Below are 12,857 nucleotides of genomic sequence, written 5' to 3'. Positions count from 1 at the left end.
TCCTGACATGGAAATTCCAGACTGGAAATAATATCCTTATTGGTTTTGACCCAATTCTAGGTGCTGACCAGAGTCTATCTATCTCAGTGAATATCACACAGTTCCTAAATGACCATGGTTTCTTTTTTTGGGGTCAAGTCATAAATGGCTGGCAGGGAAATCTTCCTGTGTGGAAAAATGCCTATGAACTCGGATTAACCGGTGACCTGCATGAAGAGTGGAATCAGATCATCACAAATATGAAACAACAAGGCATCTGTCGATCAAGGACCTGGGATAAAATCATTTGATCGGGCAAAATGCTTTCTGGTAACATAGTTGTAGCAGACGCCTATCAGATACTAACTAAAAAGGTTGCCAGGAATGAGGAAAACCATACCTTTTATGCCTATTGGAAAACAAAAGCTCCAATCAAAATTATAATATTCAACTGGCTTGTTTACCATAATAAGAACCTTGTCTGGGAGAACTTGCAAAAAAGGAAATGGAGTGGACCCGGCATATGCTACATATGCAAAAACCACTCAGAAGAAAATGATCACATCTTTTTACACTGCATTCTCACTACGTGGGTTTGGAAAAAAATATCTTCCCTTTTTGGCTTCCCATACATACAACACACTTGTATTAGAGATTCCTTCATATGATGGAGCACTCAGAAGCCTGCCTGGCGAATTATCCCACTTTTCCTTTTCTGGGAAATCTGGAAATGGAGGAATAGAAGCATTTTCCAGAACAATAGAGAGGATTTCTCTAAAATAATTTCAAAATTTGTCACAAACCTTTCCTTTTTCTCTGCACAACACATAATATCCTCAAAAGATGAATCTAAAAGAAAGAAAGATTTTCATTTCTCTTATCCTATGGGTTTTTTTGATGGGGCAACACAAGGGAATAACTGTGCCTGTGGCTTTTTGATTGCTATAAATGATGACTTGTCATACAGGATGCACTGGAATTGCGGTATTGGTACAAATACTAAAGCTGAAGCTGTAGCTCTCTGGGGTCTCCTATGGTTCAACAGTTTCCTTGGGAACCCCACACTACATATATATGGTGATTCGAGAATCATAATCGATCAAGTCTTGGGGAGGGCATCCATCAACAATCCCAGACTACAAGGATGGATGGAAAGAATTGAACTTTTATGGAAATCTCAAGACAGCTACACAATCCAACACATTGGTAGGTGTCTCAACCAGGATGCAGACAGACTATCAAAAAAAGGATTACAGGACAACATTGACAAATGGTATCTAGAGATAACATGGGAGCAGAATATTTTTGACATGGAGGACCTTCCAAACTCGGGTTAATCTTTCACTATGCAAGTCTCATAAAGTCTGTTTTTTTGTAAATTTTGTTTGTATAGGTTTATAAGTTTCCAAAACATAAGTTTACATAATGTATATATTTCCCATGACTGCTTTTTTGGGGGAATTAATGCTCAGCAAGTTTTTCCCTAAAAGGCTGATCAACTGTGAAAAATCGCTGAGATGGTAGCGCATGGATACTTTTTTCCCTTTTCTTGAATTTTTTTGAACTTTTTGTTTTTGTCTACTTGGCCACTGGGCAAAATAGTGTCCTCTACAAGGGACTCCCTTGAGCCTCCTTGTTAGATGGTGTCAACACAAAAAAAAAATTCAACCCTCTGCTGAACAAGCCGAGCTATATGGATATTCACATCTGCTTATAGGCTCAAATGTAACAGGCCTATCAGATGCTACAGGATTCTCTAAAGGGGGAAATATCCACTTTCAATATGAAATACAAGACAACAATACAGCCACAACCGATGTTTTGTCTACTTCATAGACATATGCTGCTGAAATATGCTTTTTCTGTCATAAACAATACAGGAACTTGTATTAAGCATATTATGCTTTCTGAATTGTCTTGATGTATATGGTCTTTGGACTATGTTTCAAGGTCACAGTTGACTATTAAAAATCACGGGTTATATTTTGTTTTTTCGCCAAAATGGCATCTGATGAAATATGCCAAATGTATATCCTTTCTTAATATAATATATATCAAGCTTTTTTCGTATTAAAGAATATATATATATATATATATATAATTTCACATTGTTATTGATTATTATAAAAAATAATATTTACTAAAATAAATTAATGTTAATTATAATTTATATTTTCAAAAATAATTATTATTATTTAATTTTAATTTTAATGATATAATGTATCAATCAAATCAATGAATAAGATTTTTATTCAATTTAGTCCCAAGTTGCCATGTAATCTTCTCAAACACTCTCCAAAAACTACATCATTGCATAAAAATGGCGCTGAAGCTAGCGTGCACAAATAAAAACCAGAGAACCATTTCTCCACCTCCACAAGTAAGCGAGACGGTGGCTTCGTTTAAACATAATTAATACGAGAATCACCAGAACCATCCATTCATTGGCTTTCCCTTTTTGTGAGACAGCCATCTTCTTTCTTCCCTGCGCAAAGAAGATACATAAAATCTTAGAGGCAGTGGAGGCTTGCATTAAATCCGCAAACATGTTTGTTGTACAAAGAAGACAAAAGCTTGACGAAAATTTACCCTTTCTAAATTTGGCATTAAAAGGGAGGAAGATCTTCACAAAATTTCCATTGATTGTCATATTAAATATCACAATTAATGACTACAAAAAAAACTATAGTTATTATCCCTGTCGCGGGCAGGTATTACGCTGTTCTAAGTTTTTTTGGTTGCCAATTAGTTTAACTTTTGACTAAAAATTAAATCATATCGATTAAAGTTATTATTTGGAAATTAATTTAATTTACTTTATTTAAATAAATTATTTTAATTTACTTGAATTTAATTCGTTATTAAGCTCTCTGTCTCACTGAGCAATAATCACAAAATTGTACGAACAAGATTTTCAGCAATTGTTCTCCTCACTCTAGCTCACAGTCCTTTTTTTTCAGGAGAAAAAATTGTATATATATTATTATCGCAGAAAAGATAAACTGTACATTTTGTAGAGATTGACTATATATTCTGTCTAGTAGGAGCATTTTCGGGAAGATAGAAATTTACAAAAATAAAACATTCTGAGAGTTTTCCAGTATATACTTTTTTTTCAGCAGTTTGTTCATATATGCATGGTGATATTCAGGCATTAATATATACAGAAAAAACAAAAATACCTTGTCATGTGATAGAAAATTGGATCGAGATCTTGAAGCATACTAGATTTGGCGACACTATATGCCCGGCATTATGAAGGGATGGAAATAGTATGTAGTGGAATCTACAGAGATCTTCAGATGCCACATACTGCAAGTAGATTGCAAACCTTTTTTTGATAGTATATCCGCCTCCTCGTTTTGCAGACGCTTTATGTGTGAGATGGGGAAGAGAGAAGGCTTCCATAATGCTGCAATTTTGTTCATCCATCCGGAGAGACTGTCATTTTTTATAGCTTGTCTTCCGATCACGTGCTCTATGATGACTTTGGAGTCTCCATAGATTTGGATTGGGCCAATATCCAAAAAAGTGCAGAAAATGAGAAGACCGTGGAGAGCCATGGCCTCAGCTCTGTTGTTAGTCCCCATTCCACCGTTCCAAAAGATATAATACTGCAGGTCCTTTGCAATGTAAATGTATACGCCGCAAGCACAAATGCCGTCTTTTGATGCACCATCGAAATGTGCCCGAGGGATGGAGAGCTGTGGAGTTGCCGAAGAAAAATGCTGAGATTGAATTTGATGGGGAATGTTAGGAAGGATTGATAAATAAAAGGGGATAATTTTGTCGTATAAATGCCCAAAATCCTCCTTGCCATTTTGAAATATTCTTTTGTTTCTCCACTTCCAGACGAACCAGAGAACAATAAGCGGAATAGGTCTCCAGTTGGTTTTCTGAGAACTCCACCATTGAAGAGCATCCATTATAGAGGAGTGTGATTTGACAGAAAAGCCGAAATGTGAAGCCAAACGATTCCATAGGATCTGTGTGTTATGGCAGTTGAGAAAAATATGCATGTTGTCTTCTGTATCTGAAAGACAGATTGAGCATATGGCTGGCCCGTGCCAGTTCCTTTTCTGTAGATTGGTCCATGTGAGATTTTTATTATGAAATACTAGCCATGAGAACAGAATAATTTTTAGTGGACAACCTGTTTTCCATAAAGTATTGGGAAATATTTTCTGGGAGGTGTCCATTAAATTTTCATTCATGGATAGATATATATCCTTGACTAATACATTGGATCTTCCTTCCTTTATCTGCAGGACAATGCTGTCATTTTCCTCTGTTTTATAAAACCCCGCGTGCTTCATATCCCATATAGTCTTGTTCCATATTTCGGATGAAGATTCTTCCAGGCCCAGCTCTATGGCCGTTTTCCATATTGGAATAGTTCCCTGCCATCCATGTATGACTTGTGCCCAATAGAACAAACCTTTTTGGTGAAGGGACGTGAGAAGTTGTTGTGAGATGGGTGACTCGGCCTGTACACCCAAGATAGAATCAATGCCAATTAAAATGTTGTTACCTGTTTGTAATTTCCATATCAGTTTCCCAAGGAAGAATTGTGAAACTTTTTTGAAACTTCTCCAAATGGTCGATCCTTGGCAAGGGCCTAATGTTCTGTTTCTGTACCAATAAGAGATGTCTTTATTTCCAAAGTATTTCATTTTCATAGCAATACTCCAAAGGCTGTCTCCAAATACTGCTCTCCACAGAGATTTGCATAGAAGGGCCATACCGAAACTACGAAGATGCATGATGCCCCAGCCCCCCATTTTCTTTGGGAGGGATATGTTTATTAGTTTTGTAAGATGGTATTTCCTTTTTTCTTTGCATCCTCCCCAGATAAAGATGGCCATCAAGCTGTTTAATTTTTTTATGATAGCAGAAGGAATATAATATAAATGTGCCCAGTAAATAGATAATTGTGCAAGTACAGATTGAGATAGGATCGTCCTGCCCGCCAAAGATAAACATTTAAATTCCCATCCCGATATCCTTTTATAAAATTTATTGACAATCCATGACCAGTCGGATATGGAATATGCCGTGGGCTTTAGTTGGAAACCTAAATATTTCATACCTTCATTGATAGAAATAGCCTGAATTCTGTAGAGATGAGAAATATAGTCCATTTCATTCATGTTGACCTTCCCATAATGAAATGAAGATTTTCCTTCGTTTATACATAATCCTGTAGCCCTTTGGAAGGATATTAAAATCTCGTGCATAATAAGCCAATATTGTCTACAGAGCATTGCAAAAAGAAGGATATCGTCCACGAAGAGGTTATGTGAGAAATAGCATCCCCTGGATATGTAAAGAGGGAAAATGTTCCCCATATCCACAACTCTTTTTAGGTGAAGACTGAGTGTATCCATAACTAATATGAATAAAAGGGGGGACAGGGAGCATCCCTGACGGAGACCTCTTGCTGCCGAGAAGAAAGTAGAGGGGCATCCGTTGATGAGAATGGAAAAGTTGACTCCTTCCACACATGCCATAATCCATTTAGTACACTGATCATTCAGCCCAATCTTTATGAGAAGACATCTCAGATAGCTCCAATCTAGGCAGTCATAGGCTTTTCTGAGATCTATTTTAAGAATGGCCGCTCCTAACTTTTTTGTATGCATAGAGTGTAAGGCTTCTTGAGCTATAGCCACAACATCTAATATATTCCTGCCATTTAGAAAACCATGTTGTTCCTTTGAGAGATAAAGAGAAAGTTTTCCACGGATTCTTTCTGCAATAACTTTTGAGATGATTTTATAGATAGTATTGCATAGTGATATAGGTCTGTAATCGGAAAAAGTTAAAGAGTCTCTTTTTTTAGGAATCAAGGCTATATAGGTAGAAGTAATGATGTGATTAATCTTGCCGCTTTTTCTGGTTTCTTCCACCATTCCTAATAAATCATTTTTCATCATATCGAAGAAATGGATGAAAATGTCTATGGTCCAGCCGTCAGGGACAGGGAATTTATATTTTTTAAAGGATTTCATAACAGTAAGTAATTCTTCCTCCGTTACAGCAGCAAAAAGTATTTCATTATCCTCTTCATCGAACATAACAGGGAAAGGTTTGATGCCCCACAAAATGTCATTTATCTCTCTGGTGTCTGCCTGTTTGTATGCCTTTTGAAAATGTTTTACCGCTTCTTTGGATATCTCTTCCTGAGTATGCACTATTCTGCCATCTTCGCACTTTATTTTCCATATAGAATTGGAGGCCCTCCTTTTGTTTGCAACACGGTGGAAAAATTTAGTGTTTTTGTCTCCTTCCTTTAACCATGTGGCTCGGCTCTTTAACCGCCAAGTCCTTTCTTCAATGGAGAGTAAATGTTGTTTCCTTTTTTCAAGTTCCCACAGCCGAGAACGAGCGTTCCATGAAAGGGAGTGGGATGACATACTTTTTGCAATGATATCTAATTCCTTTTTAATCTCTTGTAGTTATAGCCGGCTGGACTGTTTTTTCAGGGTCTTCCATTCTTTTACTTTTGTTCGTAGACGTCTCATCTTGCCAATCCATTTTTCCGACAGGGAGCTTCCAAAATACAGATCACTAGATTGCCACGTTTCGCGGATAATGTTGTTGAAAGATTCATCTTCAAGCCAAATCCTGTTGAATTTGAAAGGATAGATCATCCGCGGATGCTGTTCGACCCATTGCAGAGCAATCAGACAGTGATCCGAAATAAAAACAGGAAGGGTTTGTGAACTCGGGAGACCAAACTTTCCCATTAAATTTTCATGCAAAATGAACCTGTCCAATATTTTAGCGATAAAGGCGTCGCCTGACCTTCCATTGTCCCATGTAGGTGTTAAGGATTTTGGGCAGACATCTACAAAGTTGAAATGTAATAGTGCTTCTCTGATTTTTTCCCCAACCGGGTCCTCCCTTTTCCCCTTTCCCCATACCTCCTCTGGTCCCAAAGTGCAGTTAAGATCACCGACGATGAGAAGCGTCTCGATCTCCATAATACCTAATGAAAAGAATTCATTCCAATATGAAGCTCTATCTTTATAGGGTGCATATACATTTAGTATATGAAAATAGTCCGAACAACCTCTCTGCTTAGCAATTATCAGGATACCCCCTAGGCATCGGAACGTGATTGCAGAAATCCATCTCGGGTCCCACAGAACCGCCAAGCCTCCAGAGAGACCTGCCGCCTCTGTAGCTGCCATATACCAGGTTGGCAGCGTGCGCCTAAAAAAAGAGATAGTGTCCTGTCTGTCATGCATTGTCTCCTGTATTAAGATCATCCTGTAAGAAGAAGACATAAATAAATCCTTTAGAGCTAGAAATTTCGGGTCAGCTCCAAGACCCCTTATGTTGATCGAAAGAATGTTCATCATTTGGCACTCTTTCCGGGCAAATCTGCTCTAAGAGGTCCGCTTTCAGGAAGATTGGCAATGGGGATGTTGACTAAGGAGGATTCTTGGAAATCAATATTAGAAATTCCCTTCCTCCCCCTGAAATGCCTACTGCCCCTGTTATTTTTCCGGCGAACAGTGATATTCTTCGCCGAATTGGGACTTATGACAGGTGAAGTAGACATTCTGGGTTTGTTTATGGTAAGGGGCAACAGGCGAAGAGATTCCCTCTGTAAAAGCATATCCAGGTCGCTGCCCATAAAGTTTAAGGGGGATGGTAGAGGAGATGCAGGGAGAGAGACCGAGATCAAGGGGGCTTTACCCTTATAGGATTTATGGGAGACTTTCGGGGTATGGTGAGATAATGTAGAGGGGGATAATATATGAGGGGTATGAACAGATCTAACAGGTGATGAAGAGGACGATGGGACAATGAGAATATTTGTATTCTCGAAACATTCTTTGGGAATGGGTGAAGGCGATATGATGGGAATATTCGGTGACGGTTCAGGAGGAGGCGGTTGGGAGGAAATGACATTAACACCCGCGCTATGGAAATCGTCCATCGAAATCGATCTCAGAAAGTTTTGGGAGGAAGATTTTTGTTTTCTAGGGGAGAAGAAAGGACGGTGAAAAATTTCCCTCGACAAGTCCGGGAAATAGAAACATGGTGAGGTCTGATCGGGGAAATATCTGCAATCGGAGAATTTCTATTATAGTAGTTCTTTGCATCGTCCTTGGAACCGAGCGGAGAAGATATGTATTGGGATTTCTGATGCACCCTGTGATTCTTATATCTCATCTTTTCATTTATATGCTGCGGACATTTGTCTTTGAGGTGTCCCGTTTTGTGACAGAGGGAGCACCTGAAGGGGACTCCCCAGTAGTCAAGTCTTTGACAGGTAGATAATGCTCCCCAGAACAGATCAACGTGGTCCGGAAAGCCACCCCTATAATCTTTCTCCACCAGGATCCAGGCAACCCTTTTATCTTTAGCACCCAGGCATCTAGGGTCAACGTAGACAAACTTCCCAATAGCATTTCCAATACAGGCAAGAGATTCTTTTGTCCACAGTTCAATAGGGAGTGCAGGTAATTTGACCCATATATAATTGTTCTGAGGGGTGTTCCTAAGAGGGTCAAAACCTATGTACCATTTGTGGAGGGCCAGAAAACTCCGTCCGTGAACCTAAGGGAGGCCCCAAACAGTATTCAGATCCCTTACTTTCAAAAAATGAAAGCTGTACCAGTCTTTCATCAGACGAACAATGGTAGGAGTGTACCCAATGAGAGGCCGCCATCTAGCTCCTAGCCATTTCCTAATCTGGACATCATCCATGTCAGGGAAGTGCCATTTCCCAATGAGAGCGTGGGATTGCAAACTTGCTATACAGTCTGCTAACATAATCTCGTCCAAACATATAGCAGATGGGGAAGGGGTGATCTTTGCAGGCCGATGATTGTTTTTGCTACGGGGAACAGAGGGGGGAACAACGCCCAGACCAAGAACATGTAGGGAAGATTGCAAGTGATCTGCCAATTTGGAGTGCCAGCAGGATGATTTAATAGTGCCAAAATGTAATGCTTCTGCCTCCATGGTAGCTTTTACTAAATCCGACGTGTCGGATTCCACGTGGAGTATCTCCATCTCATCAGATAGACGAAGTCCGCCCTCCCACAAGGTGACTAGATAGGGGAGTAAATAGTGGAATGGATCAATAGGACAGATATTTCAAAACAAGCCTCCTCGGGATATAGTCTTCCATCAAAATTGAGAAAAAGTACACCTCATATATACCGAGGAGATAAAAAGCCGGACAAAACACTCCAGGTATTAATAGAGAGAGGCAAGGATTAGGAAAAAGGACCAAATATAGTCAATGAAGAGGTGTGGGCAGGCAGTACTAATGAGTACGAGAGACAAAGGATATAGGGATGAAGAGGATCTGACGGCCTACGGATTCCCAGAGAAATGAAGGCCCAGTGAATGAACCTTCCTAACTTGACCAAGAGTAGGAAGATAGGACACAGGAAGGAATTAAGACAGTCTAGGGAACATCCACAAACGGGATAGTCGGAAAATGGTCGGAAAAACCAGCACGGTAACTGGGAAATCAGATGCAAGAGAGTAAGGGGATGAATAAAATTAAGAGACCACTCACAGTCCTTATCTTTTGTAATGATTGCTTGATCGTTTTTCCAATTAGTTGCCAACCAAGAAACATATTGAATTTATGGCTTCTTTGATGTGTGATATGACGCACAGTAATGTTTACATATGGCAACCAAGAAACGATACGGATTGAATTTATGGCTTCTTTGATGTGTGATATGACGCACAGTAATATTTACATATACAATTTTAGCACACATTTACAAGCCATTTAGGAAAGAACAGATATCATATGAATTAAAATGCAAATACGAAGATATCAATAATCGCATCCTATCTTCCATGATTTAAACTTTAAATTGCAAACAAAAAAACGTCGACACACCCATATAATATCATTAAGCCAGTAGCTGGCCTTGCAAGAAATTAACAAATTGAACTCCATAAAGAACCGTCATAATTTAAATCTGAAATTTATCGAAGAATAGATGGGGCCCTTAAGCTCGAGCGGCTAATATTAATTGTAATTTTCGAATTAGTCACCAGAGATTCCACAGTAAGAAAATTTAAATGTTCTTACTGTAGAATCTCCGATGACTAATTCGAAAATAATGTACCACAGAGATCTTAAATCCAGAATCAATTATAATCTCTACTCAAAAGCATCTAAATATTTAGAGACTATTTATCTGCCTTGATAATACAAGGAGAACTCGTTATAGTTAACTTAGCAATATAATGGTTCAACAATGGAATCATTCTGCAGTTGGAGCCTGATATTCTCATGATCTGCGTTTCTTGTTTGCTTGCGAATACTTTTCAACGACAACGATATTTTGGGCATTATTACTCTTAATTTATTACCCTGACGGCCTATCCTCTCATCACAGAGGAGAGATTTTTATTCCCATGTGGAGCTAAGCATTTATAAATTCTAAGTTCATCCTATTGAGTTGAGGTCAATTTTCTTTATTAAAAAAACTTAACATTTTTGTTATATTTTATGTTAAATGCATGTGAATGGGTGGATGTGTATTTTTCTTAATTGTACATAGTATATAGGTGCACCTACGGTTTTTCTATTTCAACATCATATTTAAGTGTATATACTGTTTTGTACATCATTGTTAACATATTTTGGTGTGCAGTGTGGGTTAAGTGGGCTCCACTGGTTACTAAGGTCAGAAAAGCACATCTTGGTCTTGGCCCACCATATTGCTATTTGTATCCAATATACATGATTTTTCATGCATCCTATGATGCCTAGAGTTAGTGAGTGTCTTTTGGAAAGATTTTGCTCACAAATATTTTATGTCTTAAATTTACTATTCATTAATAAAATTTGTTTTATTTATCTTATACATTAAAACACATTTAATTTGCTAACTTTAAAATTCAATAATCAAAACAAGTGGCAGGGAACGCTAGCTATGTGATTTTGAAATGGCTTTCAAAGTTAAAAGAAGTTTCTTCAACGTTGAATTTGTTGATTTTGAAATGGCTTTCAAAGTTAAAAGAAGTTTCTTCAACGTTGAATTTTGAGTTGGATGTTGTAATTACTTCTTAAATTATTAAAATAATATTATTTAGGAAGAAAGAATAGTATTTGACAAAGAAATAGTAGCTTCAAGATTTTTTCATGTGGATGTGGCAATGGCAATTTAAACCAAAATGCAATTTTCACACCTCCCTTGTATTAATGTGTGGCTTTCTTAATTAATCGCTGCTAACATTTAAGCATGCATTCACTAATTAATCGCCGCTAATATTTATGTATTAATATTTTTTCTCAAGTGTGTTTAGAAAGTTATAAGAATTATTAACTTCATTATTTAAAAGTAACCTGTCAAGAAATACTTTATGAAGTATTGATAGATCCCAAAAGCTAATGGAAACTTCATTATTTGAAAAAAAACACAACAGCAATGGTTTATGATAAATTGGTGTTGTGGGATTTAAATAGATAAGGGTTACTTATAAGCATGGAAATTTTTTCGTGAATATCTTACGATTTATGGAATGGAATGGAGGTTGATCAATAAATATTAATTTGCGGTTTTTTGTCGTGTTGATGGGGAAAGGGTAATTGTAAACTGAAATGCAATTCCCATGCCTCTCTTGTATTGATTATGCTAGTTAATTGGCCCTAATATTTTATGCATGGCTTTGCTAATTAATCTACACTAATATTTATGTATGGCTTCACTAATTAATCTTTTCTTTGGAGTCATGAGAAGCCACACAAGTAACACGTTCCCAAAGTTGGGAGAGTATTGAAATATGTATGTGTTCACTAATAATTCGCTTATCCTGCAGGTTCAGTGTGTGTCACATGCTTTCTAGTGGAACAATGCAAAGTGGTCCCGTGATGAAAAACATTACTTTTTAGTTAATTTGATCAAAGTGTGGTATATTGTTGTGTTGTTTTGTTTTCGAATTTGGAGGGCCTTTAGGGTTCTATAATATCTTTTTTGGTGTGTTACGATGTTTTCTTTTGGAAAGACGATGTGTTAATATTTTACAATATTTCTTCTCCCTGGCAGGTTTGAATTTCTATTCTTTATCAGCGTGTAATGAATTCAAAATTCAACGCTGAATCTATATAATATCAACGCATAATAAAGTCAAAATTTGAAGGTGAATTTCTATAAATAAATGAAGAAGCCCAAACCATTCGCATTTCGTTGAGAGTAGTAGAAGATGGAGATCTGTAACATTCCATCACTTTTATGGACATTACTTTTACTCGTTTATTTTTCCATTCTCTATCTCAGTCCCTCCCCATTTTCTTCTGCCCTTTAATTATCACATCGTCGACATCCTTGTCTCGGAAATGCTTCTGATCAAGAGGCTCTCCTTGGACTTCTATCTGCAATCACCTATGATTTGTCTCAACCGTTAACCACTTCGTGGAAAACCAATGTTTCATTCTAGGGTGGAGAGGTGTCATATGCAGTTGGCGCAGACAGAGAGTGGCTTCACTCAATGTTTCATCCAATGAATTGCAAGGTACAATCTCTCCTCTTCTCAACAATCTCTCATTTCATAGAGTGGTTGACCTTGCCAATAACAATTTTCATGGTCACATTCCCTCTCAATTTAGAAATTTATTTTTCTTAGAGATGCTTTAACTGTATATGAATCAACTCCATAGTTCTATTCTATCCATTCTTGGTCATTTTCGTTGATCTAGGAGGATCCTCATAATGCTCAAAGTTCAAAAGCGTCAGATGCTCATGAAACTAGTGGGAAGTCGAAGAGCTCATCGAATTGATTTCGAAAATATATTCAGTTTCCAAAATGGCCTCCCTATGAGGGAGAAAACGCAGACAAGAAGTGGTTTCACTCAATGTTTCATCCAATGAATTGCAAGGTACAAT

This window comes from Pinus tabuliformis, chromosome 9 (assembly GCF_031772625.1).
Source record: "Pinus tabuliformis cultivar Carrire ecotype Pingquan chromosome 9, CPIR1, whole genome shotgun sequence".
Classification (NCBI taxonomy): Eukaryota; Viridiplantae; Streptophyta; class Pinopsida; order Pinales; family Pinaceae; genus Pinus; species Pinus tabuliformis.
This window is presented reverse-complemented; position numbering follows the sequence as displayed.